Below are 19,473 nucleotides of genomic sequence, written 5' to 3'. Positions count from 1 at the left end.
ATGATGCTCTTTCATTAGTTTCTAACAATCTCCCTCTTTGGCATTGATGGCAACACCTCGATATCTTAACACCTCAATGTATCTCAAAATTCATATCTTTACAACAATCTCCCTCTTTGTTACCATGTAATCCAAAATGTTTCACTATAATGAGTGATCAATATGTTTAGTTTCATTATGATTCTCATCTCTATAAGTTCATAAACTTCTTCTAGCATTCTCTCCTTCTTGGGTACATCTCTCCCTCTTGGGTATATCTCTCCCTCTAGGGTATATGTCTCCCTCTTTTGTAGTCTTAAATATCTTATCATATCTTCCTCTTTGATACATCTCTCCCTCTTTGAAAACAATTCCAAAGACACTTATCATTCCTACCTTCAATTACTTCATACATCTAGATTATGTGGGTATTTGCATGTCTGGCTGATTTCTCTATCATCTGTCTATGATTGATCTGCTATACTAGTCTTGAATGTCTACCTCAGGAATCTACCAAAGTAGAGTTGTTTTGCATCAATGTGTAGGATATTATAAGTAACACATTGGATGTAGTGCACCTCTTCTCCTTAAGTAGCTTTACTTAGGGGAATCATCCCTAATTTACCTATAAGATATTCATGAGCATCTTTAGGTAAGACTTTAGTGAATATGTGAGAAATTTGTTCTTTTGTATGCACATATTCTAACTTCACTTCTTTACCTTGAACTAGTTCCCTCAAGTAATGATACTTCATAACAATGTGCTTTGTTTTTCTATACATCATTAGATTCTTTGAAATGTTAATAGCACCTCTGTTATCACAATATATAACCATTGGATCTATAATCTCTTCTTCCATTCCTTTTAGTAACTGCTTGATCCACATAATGTTTGAATGGTTCACTGCTATTGCCACATACTCAGCTTTAGCTATTGATTGGGAAATACAATTATGATTCTTGCTTGTCCATGACACCAATCTCTTTCCTAGAAAGAATGCACCTTGACTAGTGTTTTTTTTTGTCATCAATATTTCCTACCCAATCAAAGTTAGTGAATACCTTCAATTCAAATCCATCACTTCTCTTGTAATACAATCCATAGTCTTATGTACCTTTCAGATATCTCATTATCCTTTTCACTACCATCATGTAATTTTCTTTAGGATTTACTGAAAATTTAGCAACTATCCCAATTGCCAATGCAATATCAGGTCTACTATTAACAACATATTGCAATTTTCCAATCATGGATATGTATAATGTCTGATTTACATTAGTAGATTCATCATTCTTATATAACTTATGTCCTGTAGACATAGGTGTACTCACTAATCTTGAATCTTCCATTCCAAAAGTCTTTGGCATCTCCTTAATGTATTTGGACTAAGTAATGAAAATACCAAACTTAATTTAATATACTTGCAATTCAAAAAAGAATTTGATTTCACCAAACATAGATATTTCAAATTCCTTCTTCATTTGATCAACAAATGATTTGCATAATGCTTTTTTCCCCTCCAAATATAATGTCATCAATAAAGATTTCAGATAGTAGTACTTGACTAGTCTCCAAATATAGATTGTTGTTATCATTTGTCCTTTCAAAACCAATCTTCACCAAAAAATTATGAAGTCTTTCATACCATGCTCTTGGGGCTTGTTTCAATTCATAAAGAGCTTTGTTCTATTTGCATACCATATTCTTCTTGTTTGGATCAACAAATCCTTCAGGTTGTTCAATGTACACTTCTTCCTCAAGTATGTCATTTAGAAATGCAGATTTGACATCCATCTGATATACCTTGAAATTCTTGTAGGCTGAATATGCAAGCAAAGTTTTGACTTCTTCAAGTCTTGCCACAGGAGCAATTTTTTTTCCATAATCAACTCCTTCTTGAGCATATCCTTTGCATACTAGTCTTGCCTTGTTCCTTGTAACTTCACCATTTTCATTGAGTTTGTTCCTAAAATCCCACTTTGTTCTAATAGAATTTTTGTCTTTAGGTCTTGGCACTGGGGTCCAAGTTTTGTTCTTCTGAATCTGTTCAACTTCCTCATTCATTGCCTGAATCCAACTTCATTTTCTAGAGCATTCTTTACTAATTTAGGCTCAATTCCACAAAGTAAACATGTATTATCTTTGAGTCTTTTTCTTGTCATAACACTTGATTCAACATCACCAATGATTTGTTCATGTTTGTGATGTCTTCTTACAAACTTGGCTAACACAAGTGGTTTATTTCTCTGTTCTTCAACAGGTTCATCCTTAAAAATAATTTCAAGCTTATTTTCTCTTTCTTGTTCAAGTTTTGGTCCAATTTTTGTATGCTTTAAATTCTCTCTCTAATGGTTGTCATTGCATGTCTGTGACTCAAAATCTTCAATCTGTTGCTTGGCACCCACTATTTGCAGCTCGATAATTTGTTGTTGTACTTCATCATTTCCTACCTGCTGGGAAATTGTAGCTTGGTTTGCTTGTCCATTTGAAGTGTTGGAAGCATTATCATCCACATATATGAATGTATTCTAATCTTCATGTTCTTCATTGCATGTAATGCCACTTCTTTCTTTAAATTAATCAACTTTCACATTTTCACTTTCCATAATTTTGTTAGTGTTAAAATTTAAACACTTGTAAGCTTTACTTTTGGTAGAATATCCTAGGAATATACCTTCATCATTCTTTGAATCAAGTTTTCCATTCCTATTATCTTTGAGCTTATAACATTTACTTCTAAATATTTTGAAATATTTCACATTAGGAGCATATCCATACCATAGTTCAAAAGGTGTATCATTTGTACCTTTTTTGATTTGTACTCTTTTCAGGGTATAAACACCAGTACTTACAGCTTCTCTCCAATACATCTTTAATACATTCTTCTCCATCATCAATGTTCTTGTATAATCCATTATTGATTGTTTTCTCCTTTCAGTTGTCTCATTATAAGGAGGGTCCTTGGTGCTAACATATGTTCTTTGATTCCTCTATCATTGCAAAATGTAGTAAACTCATTGGAAATGAATTCACCACCTCTATCAAATCTCAAACACTTTAGACTCTTCTTTATTTTTTTTCAAATACCACTTGAATATATGAAAAAGCATTAGATTTATATTTAGGAAACATCATAGTTATCATCTTAGACTAGTCATCAACAAATATAATGAAATACTTAGCTCTGTAATAGCTTTGAACATGAATAGGTCAACATAGGTCAGTATGAACCAATTCCAAAATATCACTAGAAGTGTATGTTTTGCTTTTGAAACTAGACTTGGTCATTTTTCCCAATTGACATTCTTTACACAGAGCATTGGTAGCCTTCTTCAGTTTAGGCAACCTCCTTACTTTCTTCATTTTACTAATGTTAATCAAATTATCAAAATTCACATGACATAACCTCTTGTTCCATAACCAAATATCTTCTTGTTGTGCAAACAAACACGTCTCATTAAATAAATCTAGATAGAACAAGTTACCTCTCATCTGATCACTACTTCCAATTAGCTTACCATCAACGTCATATATCATGGCCTTCATGAGATGGAATTCAACTCTGTAACCTAATTTTTTCAACTATGAAACACTCAACAAATTATAGTTAAGCCCTTCAACCCAATAAACATTATCACATTTGATCTTTTAAGTCAGTTGAATAGTACCTTTACCTTTTACAACACATAAAATATCATTACCAAATTTAACACATCCACCTTTGTATGGACTAGTATCCTTAAATTTATCTCTATCACTAGTCATATGATTAGAGAACCACTGTCAATTATCCATCTATCACTTTTGTATACATATGAGATTAATGTAGTTTTCTCGTCTTTATCAGAATCTTCTTTCATAGCAACATAGACAACTTCATCATCATTACTTTCAGATTCATTGTCAGTTTCTTCTTTAGTAATATAACAAGATTTCTTACCTTTTTCATCCTTGTTTCTCTTCTAGTCACAGTCATCTCTTATTCCTTTGTACTTGCTTTCCTTTCTTTCAACCATGTATTTTGTATCAGGATACTTAGCAACAATATGACCAACCTTGTTGCATGAAAAAAAGATAATAGGTAGTTTACCTTTGTATTTACCTCTACCTCTTCCAAATATTTTTGCAATAAGGGCCTCAAGTTCATCAAGCTCGTCATCAAAACTGTCACTATCACTCTTTACATGTTTTCCTTTCTTTTTGCTAAGAACCAGTTATGACTTAAAATCATATTCAATAGTAGAAACTGTATAGTTATCAAAGTTAGACATCTCAAAAGCACTAAGTCTACCAATTACACCTTCCAAAGTCAAAGTGTTGCCAGGTGTGCATCTTAGTTCTTGAATTGCAGATACTCTACTGATATATATATAGGGAGCAAAGTCCTCAATACCTTACTTAGAATTGTCTCATCTTTAATTTCTCCATTTGCACCTTGAATGGCATTAACAACTTCTTTGACTCTTGTGCAATATTGCATTATGTTCTCAACTTCCAATATTCTCATGTCATCAAATTTACCTCTTAGGCTCTCTGCTTTGGCTCTCAAGACATTGTCATCATCTCCATATATGGTCTTCAGTTTGTTCCACATTTTCTTTGCATTATCACATTCTTTTATATCATCAAACTTGACATAGCTTAGGGTTGAGGCAATCTCCAACATTGCTTGATTGTGCTCTTGTTTTTGCTTGAGTTGTTCAGATGTTAGAGGAGTAGTTGTTAATTTCACATACTCATTGTCCACAAAGTTGATACATCAAAACATTCACTATTTTGCTTATCTTGTTGTTGCTCGGTCTCTACTATACTAATAAACAAAATTACTTTCCTAAACATAACATACTTTGTTGAATGTAAACTTCATCAAATGTAAAACATTCAACACAAGTTTGACACTAGAATTTTACATGGAAACCCAATTTGGGAAAAACCACCAGAAACATGTCACACTTTTTCACTCTTCCAAAGTGAGCTCTGTTAGGAGCCAACACTATTAAATGTTACAATACATGATGTTAAATATGGACTAGTTAGAGGATTTAATCACCCTCTTACGAGTGGCCTTGTTAGAGAATTTTGATCATTTTATTTAGAATTTCACCTTGCTAAACGATTTACATAGATTGTTAAGTCCTTCAAATGATTGTTAGGTCAACCTTTGTCAAAAGGATTTCAATACAAACTGTTTACAATTATTAGAAAGAGAACAATAGGGTTTTGATCTATATGTTTACAACTCACTTTTTCAAGTTCATATCATTGTTTGGTTCATGTGTTGACTCACTGATAATTTCCCTTGTCAACTTTGTCTCTTAACTCACTTGGACACTCTTCAAGCAATCATCCTCCTTTTACATCAAAAGTTAAGCCTTCTACTCTGTAGACGCTAAAAAATGGTTCGCATCTATGACTTTATCAATTCTTCATGCTAATTTGTCCCATTTTCTCATTCTACTAACTTCGATCTTTTGGCCAGATTGACCATATTTTGTCATTTGTATCCCCTTTCATATCAATTTCATAGCAACTCATAATCATATCAAATCAACTTGAAATCACCCCAAATCAACTTAGAATCACTCAAAATCGATCCTAATCAACCCAAAACATATCAAAAATCTCAAATCAATCATCATTTATCCACTCCTAGGCATTGTTGTGGCTTTCAGTGCCTTGGAAACCTATCAACTTATCAATCTTATCAATCTGACCTTAGTACTATCATGGCTCTCAGTATTAGGTCAAAATATCATTCATGTCATTCAATCTTTGACAGTGTTGAGGCTTTCAATGTCAGATCATGGCATCATCAACCATTTTAATAATATTGACAGTGTCCGTCAGTGTTGTTATGATCAAACCTTATCAATCAATTTCAATCCTGTAGCATTTACAATGTCGGTTAAATGTTACATATCAATTAATTCATGTCATGTGTCCTTGGAATGTTATCAATTTCCATCTATCAATTAATTTGACCATAGTTTTGGTCTACCTTTTCATCATCTTATTCGATATCCATCATCGTCACATTTTCATCAAAGGATACAGTCGCATTCATTTAATCAATTTGGCCAATCATCTGCTAATTTTCTCTATAGGATTAAATAACCCATAATTTAATCCTATTCTTTCTAATTATTCTTCCTAATTATCATCCTCAATTAATTAATTTTATTAATTAATTATTTTATCATCATCAATTAATTAATTTTATTAATTAATTGATTCATTATCTACAAACCATGGAAATTCTTAATTTCCTAAGTTCCATTTTCTACTAATTCTTATTTTGTGGAATAAGAGGATTTTTAATTCAAATATTCCATAAAATATTCCATCATCATGACACTTGGATATGACACCTCGTGGATTCTCCTTTGACACTTGGCTGAGATTTGTCATAATCAAATATTCTTATCTCTTATGCATGTCCCTATTTGGCTTATTCGTCATAGATTCTTGGCTTTAAGTGGGTTGAGGAATCTTATGACGCGTCATAGATTCTCTTCCAAATTTGACTCTTGTGTGTCATAGAATCTTACTTTTGGCATATTCTATCATATGCGTCATAGGAATTATTATTACCTCTTACACATGTCCCTATTTGGCTTATTCGTCATAGATTCTTGGCTTTAAGTGGGTTGAGGAATCTTATGACGTGTCATAGATTCTCTTCCAAATTTGACTTGCATGTGTCATAGAATCTTACTTTTGGCATATTCTGTCATATGCGTCATAGGAATCTCTTGCCACATCGCATGTCTATAGGTGACAAATCCAATGCTCTCACCCTACTTGAAAATTATAAAATGAACACTCTTTCTCTCATTTTGGGTCTCTTGGGGGATCAGAATGCTTAAGTCTTGAGTCCTTGAATCTTTGAGTTTTTGAGTCTCTATTAATTTGCATTTTGCAATCTCACTCTCACAATAAAATCACACTTCAAGTATTCTCATGGCTTTATCACTATCATAGGCTTTTGCTTCAATTTTGTGTGCACTATAGGCAATTTTGGAGCTACAATCATTTGGAGAAGAAAGAAGGACATGGGAGCTACAAGCGAAAAAGGGGATTTCTATTGCTTTCTTAATTAGTTTGGCTTTCATGGTAGACTAGAGGGTGCTAATACATGTTGATTGGGTTTGTGATTTGCTCATAGTGTGTTATGCATTTAACCCATTTTCCTGGTCTTACATTTGGTGAACCCGACGTGAACATGCATATCTAACTTGGGTTTTCTTGTTTTGTGCTTGTAGGTGCAAGGAAGGAGCTCACTTGGAAGGGTATAATGACTATCTGCTCTTCTTTTTCACATCTAGATCTGTACTATCAGAGCACGCCTAGGTTCATAGTAAGCACATGCACCAATCAAAATCTACATTTCAAGCTCCTATCACTCTCTAGGACATAGATTAGGTGATTTTGTGTTACTAATGGTCTATTTGTAGCATGTGGCGATCGTTGGATGAAGATATGATCATAACAAACTACTGATGTGTGCTTTACAAGACGTTGTCGAAGACTTTGTGTGTCTTTCAAAACTATGCCTGTGGATTTCCTAGATTAGGTAAAATTTCGTTTGGTGCTTAAAAAGAACCTTTTTCTTTTCTACCTAGCGTGTCTACGGTGTTAGATCCCTAGGAGTTGCATTGGGCGTATCCTCTCCCCTCACCATTCATGGATCTTGGGTGTAAAAGAAATCTGTGTAACTTCTATAGGAGGCTTGCCTTGGACCAACATACTCGATATTGGGTATGCCAGGGGACGACCTCAAAGTGATAACGGGCCAAAGCCAGGTCAACATTCCAGCAGCTATATAAAATTCGATTACGGTGAAAGCTGTATTGATGGTATTGCTGCGTGATAGCTCTCCTCCAGTACCCTTGTGGTGCGTCAAACCTCGGTTCTTAGGGCTAGGAGACCTTCTGCGGAAGTTTATCATTAACTTGGCGAACGGAATGCCCTTACTAAAAACCATGTTTTAGTGGCCAAAATCCTTTCTATCCATTGGCTCAAGGGGTCACCCATGCCCGTGAAGACATCCTACATTCTTGTGGTCCTTAGTAGAGGTAACAGTCCCTTGGGAAGTCATGCCCCTTGGGAAGCGGATCTTGGTAGCCCCGAGAAGTGAGTGCACTGTAAGGGGGAGCCTGTGGTGCCAAGATCCTAGGTTGTCCGCTCTGGATAAGTGCGGCTAAACTTCGGTTCAAGTAGGAATTCAATGGATACACTCCTAAAAGCCTAGGTTGTGGTGTGTTTGTTAACTTTTACAACAACTATTCTTGTCTTAATGTGTCTTGCGTGTGTGTAAAACATAATCAAGATAAAAGACAAACTTTTAAATTTACACCTTGGATATCATTTGAACTTGTCAAAACCTCACACATTGCCAAAACATTTCAACCTTTATCAAACTTTGCAAACATTGATTCAACACACTCGAACCTTGGAAAACATGGCAACTTGTGCTCTTAAATGTGCTTGGCAAAATGTAGATCTCAAACTTGCATAGATTTCACTTGCATTCACCCTAGTCCAGGCTTCATTCTTACATCATATAGACTTCATATTGCACCTTTTAGTCCTCATTACTTTTCATGTTGCATCCATTTAGGTTCAATTTTACTTTCCTTAGTTTTTACATTCCCATCTCAGAATCAGCACTTTGCATTCACCACCTTGCATCTTTACATACCTATTCATCATCTTGACCACTTTATCCATCATTCTGGGTGTCCTAATCATCATTTTGAGTCCTCAAAACGTCATTTTGAACCCCCAAAACCTTTGAATTTAGTCAAAAATCTAGAAAAAGTATAAGTCTTAGAGTATCTCCTAGTGTTGACGGATAATGGATCTTGACTAGTCCTTTTATCTTTGCTTATCATTTTCTTTGGTCAAAATTTATCTATGTCTTGATATATTTGACCTTTTCATCTTTTATCAATTTGATCTTTTCATCTTTTATCAATTTTTGGTCAAGATCCAAAGTCCTTTATCACAAGGTTAAACTCTTAGGCAAAATACTTTCAAAAGGTTTTATCTAAGTTCAAAATTTTCCATATACCCTTGTCATAGCATCCCCAAACGTCATTTTGACCTACCCTAGTGGTATATCCCCTTCATATTGCATTGATCAAAATCCTTAGCATCATTTTCACTACTAAACCCTATCAAATTGTCCATCAACCAAATTGCCTTCTTGAGCATTTATCCTCATTTTGCATGTCCCAAACGTCATTGTGAACCCTAGAACATCATCCTTTACATGATACACCTTGCATACATCAACCTTTAGTATCATTACCAAGTCCAAAACATAACCCTAATTGTTATTTTGCATACCTTAGAGTCATTTTCATCCCCTCTAGTCAAACTTCAAAACATCACCTTGCATTTGCATTTGCATAACATCCCTAGGACATTTTCACTTTGCACATAAAAACCCTAATTCATTTTGCTCACATTGCATAACATTCTTAAACAATTAAAAATCCCAAAAACACTCATATCTTGCATACCCACCACTCTTTGCACTCTTAGGTATCATGCCAGCACTTATTAGGAGACAAGCAGCTCAGAGACCAGAGGAACTCTATCAACCTTTGTTTTCTGAGGCACAAGCACAACCAAAAACTCATCCAAGACAAAGAAAGAGCAAGAAAATCTAACAAACCTTTGATGAAGACCAAATCAAGGCATCACAACCATTACTATCAGACCCTTTGAATATGTATCCGCAAGATCCTCATAATCAAGCTATGGCACAACAAACCTTGAACAATGCACCTATCATGAGATTTCCTCCAAACACTTCCCCCACACATGGGATGGTTCAATGGAGTCCTAACTTTGAACCTATATTCGTGCCAATGCCACTAGGAGAAGGAAGTGTACCAACCTCACTTGAAGATGAACAATCACATTCATTTGAATTCAGCCAACCTCACACATCAAACATACAACAAGGTATTGTACACCTAAGTGATGACTTTGACACTAATTATGGCATCACTGATGAAGAAATGGCTAGGGCATGTCAAGGCAAAAGTTTTCGAAAGAACTTCAAACGTTTGGCAGCTCAAGAAATTGTCAAATTTAATCCAAACTTGGAAGGTCCTAGGTCCAAAAATCAAACCAACACAACAATTGAAAACATCCAACCCATGATAAATTTGGACTTAGACAAGGGAAAACAACCTTTGGAGTTTTCAAACACAATAATGGCACCTATAAGATCCCATCAAGAACCAACAATTTAAATCCTCCAAAGTACATCTGAACACATCAATGTCAACCCCTTGTTTGATGAAATATCACCAATCCCTAAACACCCCAAAAGGACATTAAGACTTGATTTTAGTCACATGATGCAACAACAAGATGCACCCAAAGGGACCCGTGCTCTAGGGATGCCAGACATACCTTCTTTGGAGGCAAATCAACAAAGTACACCTTTGCTCCTAACTTTACCCAGTGCTACGACATCAAACACTGTGGAGCCTCTCATAAATACAACATGTGAAACATCAAGTGCAACCATCCCTATGGACACACAAAGGAAAAGTCTTATTGACATTACACCCATTCCCAATAGAAATTTATCTCATAGTCAAGTCAATATGATGTCACAAACAGGAACATCTAACACACAAAGGTACCAAAACAACAATACAAACGTGACGTTCAATTCTCAAGGACTTAGTCAACCCCCACGACAACAACAACCTACAATGGTACAAGGACTCAACACTTCCAAGGCATAATCAAGTCTACATCCCCTTAACACACATCCCACATATCAACAACAACATCAACCACAATGACAACAACCTCAAGTGGGGCAAACATCCAACATTCCTAATACGCAGTCCCATGTGAACCCACTTTACTTACACACAGTTTATCAACAACAATTTCAGCAGCAATCCCAACAACAACAAGCAATGTTTGCTAAACAACAAGAGAAACTCAAGAAATAGTTAGAATACCAAAGATGTCTTGAGAAACAAATTGCATATCAGCAACATTTGTTACAACAACAATATGTGCCACAACAACCTCAACAAATGCCTCTACAAAAACAAGCACGCACATGGTCTCACATAAAACCAACAAAAGTATCCCAACAACAACCACAACACATGGTACAACAATCGCAGTCAATCCCACAACAAGTGCCACATCAAATACCACAACAAGTTCCCCAACAACAGGGACCTTTCTGTCTCCCAGGTGCCAACATACCTCCACCACCTAATGACACTTCATCAGACTCATCAGACACAGAAATGTCAGAACCAAGTAGACATAGTTCTCGCCACAGCAAACGGTCTACTCATAGACACAAAAGACTTATCATGCAAAACCCCAATGAAGAACTATTACAACAATTCAAACAACTTTCCAAACAAGTCGAGGCATTGGCAGTCCAAAAGAAATAGGCTCTATATACAGAAAGGGACCTATGTCCTAACCCATTTGATAAAATTCTGTATATGCCTCCATTCCAAAAACACTTTGAAGCTCCAAGGTTTGAAAAATATTGAGGAAAAGGAAACCCTATTGATCACATCCAAGAATTTTGTGCTTCATGCACTGAACTCAGTGATGAGCCCACGTACCTTATGAGATTGTTCCCTCGTTCTCTAGGTGGGCCTGCACTTGAATGGTACTCCAAACTTCCTGGTAATATCAAATCTTGGTCAGAACTAGCAGACAAGTTTATCTCCCACTTCGCCTTTAACATCGCAAATGAGGTGACACTTTCTAATTTGTGCTCAACTAAATAGAAGGCAAGAGAATCATTCATCACATTCTTATTGCGTTGGAGAAAACTAGTTAGTCAATGCTCACTAGATATTCCTGAAGAACAACAAGTAAACCTATGCATTGAAAATTTAGTCCCGGACTTAATGTATGAACTCAAAATCAAGAGTCCAAGCACCATTTCTAAACTAATGAAAAAAGGGGCTAGTATTGAAGATGCTCTTATCCGTAAGGGAGTCCTCAAGATAAACAAAGAAAACACAAACACCAACTCATCTAATGACAAGGAAAATTTTTTCTCCAAAAATAAGAATGTGACTAATGATGGTATTGTGGATGCTCGCACAATTACCACAGCACAACCTCAATTGACTTTGAAAGGTGTAAACCCTACAAATTCACAAACCTCTAATCAAACATCAGCTCCACAACAGAAAAATGAGACTTCCACACAAGACAAAACACATCCTAGAACCAAGGATAGAAAATTCACACCACTGGGAATACCTCTTGAGACTGCATTACAATAGTTACTGAGCAATAACTTCTTGCAATTACCCCCAATCAAAGATGAACCATTGACTAAAGCTGATTGGTGGGATGAAAAAAAGTATTGTGATTACCATCGCACCAAAGGACACAAAACTTCATCATGCTTCCAACTGAAACATGCAATACAAGACCTTATTGATGATGGTGTCATCACAGTTGATCCATCATTGTTAGCATCCAATTCTGATCACACTATTTTCAAAGATCCTTTGGGTAATCATGACAAAGAGAAACCCTCAAGTTCAAACTCAAACTCGTAAGGTAATGTGAATTACACACGTATCAGCTATGACTACACCATCAATTGCTTTAATGAGTCTGACTTTTGCATATCCACATTCATATTAAAGGCTAAAAACCCTTGTTGTGCTATCACTACATGCCGTAGCAAGATCACCCTACCTGGAGCCCCAACTAGACCTACTGCTTCTACTAGACTTGTACCCCCATCTAGACCTACTGCTCCTACTTCAGCTGATTATAGCCTTGTTGAACAACTTGGCAAAACCCCTGCACAAATATCCATTTTGGACCTACTGTGTGCATCTCCCCAACACCAGAAGATCTTGGAGCAAGCCCTTAAAGAGTCAATAGTCCCAGATAACATGGATGTTGCCCAGTTCCAAGCCATGATTGGGAACCTATCCGCCTCACATCATATCACCTTTTCCCCTCGAGATATTCCTAAGGACAAACCTAACCATAATGATCCCCTTTATCTCGAAGTCTTCATCCATAATGCCAAAGTCAGACGTGTCTTAATAGATGGAGGAGCAGGACTGAACATCTTTACTCTTAAGGTTGTCAACAATTTGGGTTATTCTGAAGATGATGTGGATCCCTCTCGAAGAATCACAATAAAAGCTTATGATGATGGTGAATGCTTCTCTAGGGGCATCATCACATTACCTGTCAGAGTTGGTCCAGCTACTGAAGACACATTGTTCCATGTCCTAGACATCGAAATGAATTGCAACATGATACTAGGATGCCCTTGGCTTCATGCTATGAAAGCAATTCTTTCTACATATCATCAATGTTTGAAGTTTTCCTATCACAACATAAAGGTTACCATCCCCGGTGATCCAAATCCTTTCCAGTTTTGTGCTAATCTAAGAGATGCTATTGCATTCCAAATCCCAACAAACAATGAAGTACAACCCACAACTCCCTCTAAGTATGTGGATGCTGATATACTACTCAGTAAAGCCAAGGAAAAGATGAAGATTGAAGACAATGGGTGTGGAGAGTACTTTATGTCTCAAGTCTCTCACATTAGGGAGTCACTAATTTCTCCCCAATCTCATGGTAAATCACAACCACTTCAAGCACAATGTTCAGAGATCAATACAAAGAATGATACTTCTACCAATGAGAATACATCCGTATGTATTGAGAAAGAAAAAGCAGAATAAGAACCCACTTTGATATCTCCTAGCAAGTATAGACTTGGGTTTACCATCATCCAGAAACAAGGTTATGATGGCTATAGTGGTCTTGGATCTCAAAAACAAGGAATCATTGAACCTATCACTACAGAAGGACAACCTCCTAGTTTGGGGCTTGGATTTAAACCATTACGATTAGGTCCTCCTAGTACCACAGTACCTACATGTAAGACTATGGATGTTTCAAACAATGAAAAGGCATCTGAGGATATCCCACTTGAAACCAACAATCCCCTAGCCTCTGAGCATAACCCCAATGGCCCAGTTGAATCAGTTACCCATATATCTACCTTCAACCAAAGCCCATTCAACATTGACGATGACATCCCCTCAAGTTATCCTGAACCTTTGGATTGGGACCAATGTGGACCACCAATTTTTGATCAATTCAACGATGATGACACTCTCATAATAGACTTTGAAGGCATTATGACTAAAGATCATAAAGAAGCAGTTTCTCCTAAAGAGAACACATTGGCATATTTTGGGGAGCCAACTCCACTTTGTAGTTACAAAGCAAAAAGAGAAAGAAATAAAAAGCATAGGTCTCTTGGTGAAAATCGAAAGGCACTATTAGACTATAAAAAATCAAAAGCTAAGCAGCTCCCAATGATACAAAATGAAAAATATGATGCCATGAATATCAGTGTTCCAATGTTCAACATGCCACAAAGTCTTTTGGAGCTCTCTAAATCAGCGATCATGCGGAAGGTCATTAGTCTCAACCCTCCCAACCCTCCCTTATATCCCTTTGTTTATCCCCCAATCCAGCTACCTAATTTGTCCTATAACAAAAAGAAGTCCTTTATCCAACAAGCCTTTGCATATGTCATCATCAGTGACATCCCCCATGACATTTCTATTGAACCATTTATTCTTCGATGCCTTGATTTGCAAGAGACAAACATTGTCTTACATATGGTACACGATGGTATATCTCGAGGTCTTTCTAGTGGTTTGATTTTAGCTAGACTCAGAACACATCCTCTGTAATTATGGTCAGTCATGGATCCAGAGCTCATCAGCTAGCAGCACCAACAACATATATCTTCTCAGCATTTGTCAGTGACATTCTTGATTTCATCTAAAAGTCCTGAAAAAATATCAAAAAAATAGAAAAAAGTCATGAAAAAAAAAAAAGCCATGGAAAAATGGATGCCTTGATGAAAACCTGGCAAACAGGCGTCTTGGCACAAAAATTTGAGTAAAGAGAAAAATTCCGTCCAAAAGTGAAAACCTAGCAAACAGGTGCTTTGGCCAAGTACCATGGTGAAAACCTAGCAAACAGGCACCATGTGTAATCAGTTATTGCTCCTCCATCTATCAGGATTCCATCTGGTCTTTTCCCCCTCTATCATTCCTTGATCATATCCTTCATATTGCAAGACATCCTTGGTCCCTTATCATGGCTCACAAACTAGTTAATGTCCTTTGTTACCTTGCCTAAGCATCACCAATCTACACACACACTCTGTCATTGGCCTTTGTACATAGTTTGCGTCTTGTCTGGGGGCGTATTACCTACATGGTGCATGAGTTTGAATTTGAACTAGGGGCATACCCCTAAGTGCTTTTTATCCATTGGATCTATACATAACGGATTGGAGCTAACACTTTTATATGCTTATACGATCCTGAAAAAATCTCTAAAAATCACATAATGTCCTAAAAAAAATCCCTAAAAATCATAAAATGTCCTGAAAAATTCCTAAACATTCAAATACGATCTTGAAAAAAAATCACTAAAAATCATAACATGTCCTGAAAAAAATCACTAAAAATCATAAAATGTCCTCAAAAAAACCTAAAAATCATAAAATGACCTGAAGAAATTAGTTACACAAAAAAATCAAATATCTCCACAAAACCCTAAAAATCACAAAACTCATCAAAAATTTGCAATAAACCTTGCAGATTTTCACTATGGATAACCACCCCTTTTGCATAAACACTTGCACTTTGCAGACTGAAAATCAAAGTACTACGCTTTAGTGCCAATCACAATATCTGTGCAACATGAACCAACAATCAATCCAACATGTCACTATGAACTTATCAACTGAATCCACAACCAGAACTATCACATTATCAACATGTCGAACACTATATACACACCTAAAATATTAACAAGAACGTAATAATGGACAAGAATAGCTGTTGGCTCACGCTGTTTAGTGAGTGATTTATTTTTGCTTTGTTTTTTCTTTGATCATGTCCTATGCTACTTGATGATATAAATTGATCTATGAGAGTGGCCAGGATGGTTCATGGTCATCTTTTTTCCATTTCTGTCTATTACAATGTACCTTTTGAGAGTCAGGGGCATGTACATATGCCTCAGGAAGGACAAGGTCATTCTCTGTTTGCATCGTGCTTGTTTACGCAAAAGGCTTGCATTTGCGCTCTGGCCCTTTATGCCATGATGCGTTGCATTCCATTTGCCATATCAAAATAAAGCTCCATTTGACATATAGTGCACTTTCTAGAATCAAAAGTCTTTCCATCATACTAACATCTCCTCATCTCATCTTTCTTCGTCATCTCATTCTCCATCACCATGATCGTGTCTTCTGATTCACCAAATCATCTTCCTCTTGCATTCATGCATTCTTGCATCATCCTGCACTGTCAATCAACTTTCTATGGCTTTCCACCTGGTTCAACCTTAGTTTGACATTTTTCTCATCATCTTTGACCAAATACAACCATTTTTGATGATTTCCCTCATGCTCTGACATCTTTCCATCATTTTGGCTCTGATTTTCATTCCATCAGTTGCTATGGTTTTGTCTTCTTGTTGTCGATAAATTGACTTATCAAATTCTTATCTTAGTCAATTTCTTGAGGGGGCACCCATATATATCATCCCTACTGGGGCATGTTGTGGCTTTCTCATTAGTTATTCTTTGATACAATGCTCTAAATCACATTGTATCAAAGAGAGGCAAAATGTAGACGCTCAAAAATGGTTTGCATCTATGACTTTATCACTTCTTCATGCTAATTTGTCCCATTTTCTCATTCTACTAACTTGGATCTTTTGGCCAGATTGACCATATTTTGTCATTTGTATCCCCTTTCATATCAATTTCATAGCAACTCAGAATCATATCAAATCAACTCGGAATCACCCCAAATCAACTCAGAATCACTCAAAATCGGTCCTAATCAACCCAAAACATATCAAAAATCTCAAATCAATCATCATTTATCCACTCCTAGGCATTTTTGTGGCTTTCAGTGCCTTGGAAACCTATCAACTTATCAATCTTATCAATATGACCTTAGTACTGTCATGGCTCTCAGTACTAAGTCAAAATATCATTCATGTCATTCAATCTTTGACATTGTTGAGGCTTTCAATGTTAGATCATGGCATCATCAACCATTTTAATAATATTGACAGTGTCCGTCAGTGTTGTTATGATCAAACCTTATCAATCAATTTCAATTCTGTAGCATTTACAATGTCGGTTAAATGTTACATATCAATTAATTCATGTCATGTGTCCTTGGCATGTTATCAATTTCCATCTATCAATTAATTTGACCATAGTTTTGGTCTACCTTTTCATCATCTTATTCGATATCCATCATCGTCACATTTTCATCAAAGGATACAGTCGCATTCATTTAATCAATTTGGCCAATCATCTGCTAATTTTCTCTATAGGATTAAATAACCCATAATTTAATCCTATTCTTTCTAATTATTCTTCCTAATTATCATCCTCAATTAATTAATTTTATTAGTTAATTAGTTTATCATCATCAATTAATTAATTTTATTAATTAATTAATTCATTATCTGCAAACCATGGAAATTCTTAATTTCCTAAGTTCCATTTTTCATCATTAAATCCATTTTCTACTAATTCTTATTTTGTGGAATAAGAGGATTTTTAATTCAAATATTCCATAAAATATTCCATCATCATGACACTTGGATATGACACCTCGTGGATTCTCCTTTGGCACTTGGCTGAGATTTGTCATAATCAAATATTCTTATCTCTTACGCATGTCCCTATTTAGCTTATTCGTCATAGATTCTTGGCTTTAAGTGGGTTGAGGAATCTTATGATGCTTCATAGATTCTCTTCCAAATTTGACTCTCGTGTGTCATAGAATCTTACTTTTGGCATATTCTGTCATATGCGTCATAGGAATTATTATTACCTCTTACACATGTCCCTATTTGGCTTATTCGTCATAGATTCTTGGCTTTAAGTGGGTTGAGGAATCTTATGACACGTCATAGATTCTCTTCCAAATTTGACTTGCATGTGTCATAGAATCTTACTTTTGGCATATTCTGTCATATGCGTCATAGGAATCTCTTGCCACATCGCATGTTTGTAGGTGACAAATCCAATGCTCTCACCCTACTTGAAAATTATAAAATGAACACTCTTTCTCTCATTTTGGGTCTCTTGGGGGATCAGAATGCTTAAGTCTTGAGTCCTTGAATCTTTGAGTTTTTGAGTCTCTATTAATTTGCATTTTTCATTCTCACTCTCACAATAAAATCACACTTCAAGTATTCTCATGGCTTTATCACTATCATAGGCTTTTGCTTCAATTTTGTGTGCACTATAGGCAATTTTGGAGCTACAATCATTTGGAGAAGAAAGAAGGACATGGGAGCTACAAACAAAAAAGGGGGTTTCTATTGCTTTCTTAATTAGTTTGGCTTTCATGGTAGACTATAGGGTGCTAATACATGTTGATTGGGTTTGTGATTTGCTCATAGTGTGTTATGCATTTAACCTGTTTTCCTGGTCTTACATACTCATATTTGCTTATGAACTTCAACATCATATGTGCAAGCAATTCCTTTTTCTTCATTCTCACAATCACACTTGTGTTCACCCTTGTGCATCTCTATTACACCTTTCTCTTTGCACATTCTCTTCAAAGTTCATCTTTACACCTCCTAAAAGAGGTAATTCTTTGCCATTTTTCATAATCACCATAGATCTTAGGGTTTATGATCTGGTTCATCATATTCATTGTATCTATCCACCTTCTTGATTGTCCCCTAGAAACTTTTGTGGAATCCATTTATTAGGTCTTTGCATAATCCTCTCTTTGAATTTAATGATCCAACTCATCAATCTTATCTTCAATGTGGTTTACATATCCCAAGAGATCAACTGAATTAGCTAAAAATCATGATTCCTTAAACATATTCAAAATACTGTAACTCAACAATCACTATGTTCTAACTATCGGTCATCACTTAATCACTCAGTCGTCATAGAACTTCTTGGCTTAACATTGACTAGATTGCTCGGTTGATACTGATGCTCGGTCAACTCTAGATTTTCTTGGCTTGTACTAGAGCTTGGTTAACACTAGCATCACTCAACATTCCTTAATATTTTTATCTATTGCTTGACTTGCTTTACATTCTTGATATACACAATTACTTTGTCTTGTCAAAGTCTAACTAATCAAATGTCCATTGTATCTTCGTTTCAATAAATCAAGCTTTCCTCTAGGTGCTTTTGTTATGAGAAATCTCTCAAATCTTCTTCATCAATCAAAAAGATATGATATTTAGATCATATAGAAATATGTCTCACCAATACATTTGACATCAAGACAAAACAACAATTGTTCCAATTGTAAGTTTCCAACAAAGGTCATGGTCAGTGAGCAATGCTAAGTGAAGGTCAAGATTGGAAGCTACTAGGATGAGGTGCTTTGCAATAT

The sequence above is a fragment of the Cupressus sempervirens genome, chromosome 9 (assembly GCF_028749045.1).
Source record: "Cupressus sempervirens isolate cs-2001-9-10 chromosome 9, ASM2874904v1, whole genome shotgun sequence".
Taxonomy (NCBI): Eukaryota; Viridiplantae; Streptophyta; class Pinopsida; order Cupressales; family Cupressaceae; genus Cupressus; species Cupressus sempervirens.
The sequence above is the reverse complement of the archived record's forward strand: the minus strand, read 5'-3'. Positions refer to the sequence as shown.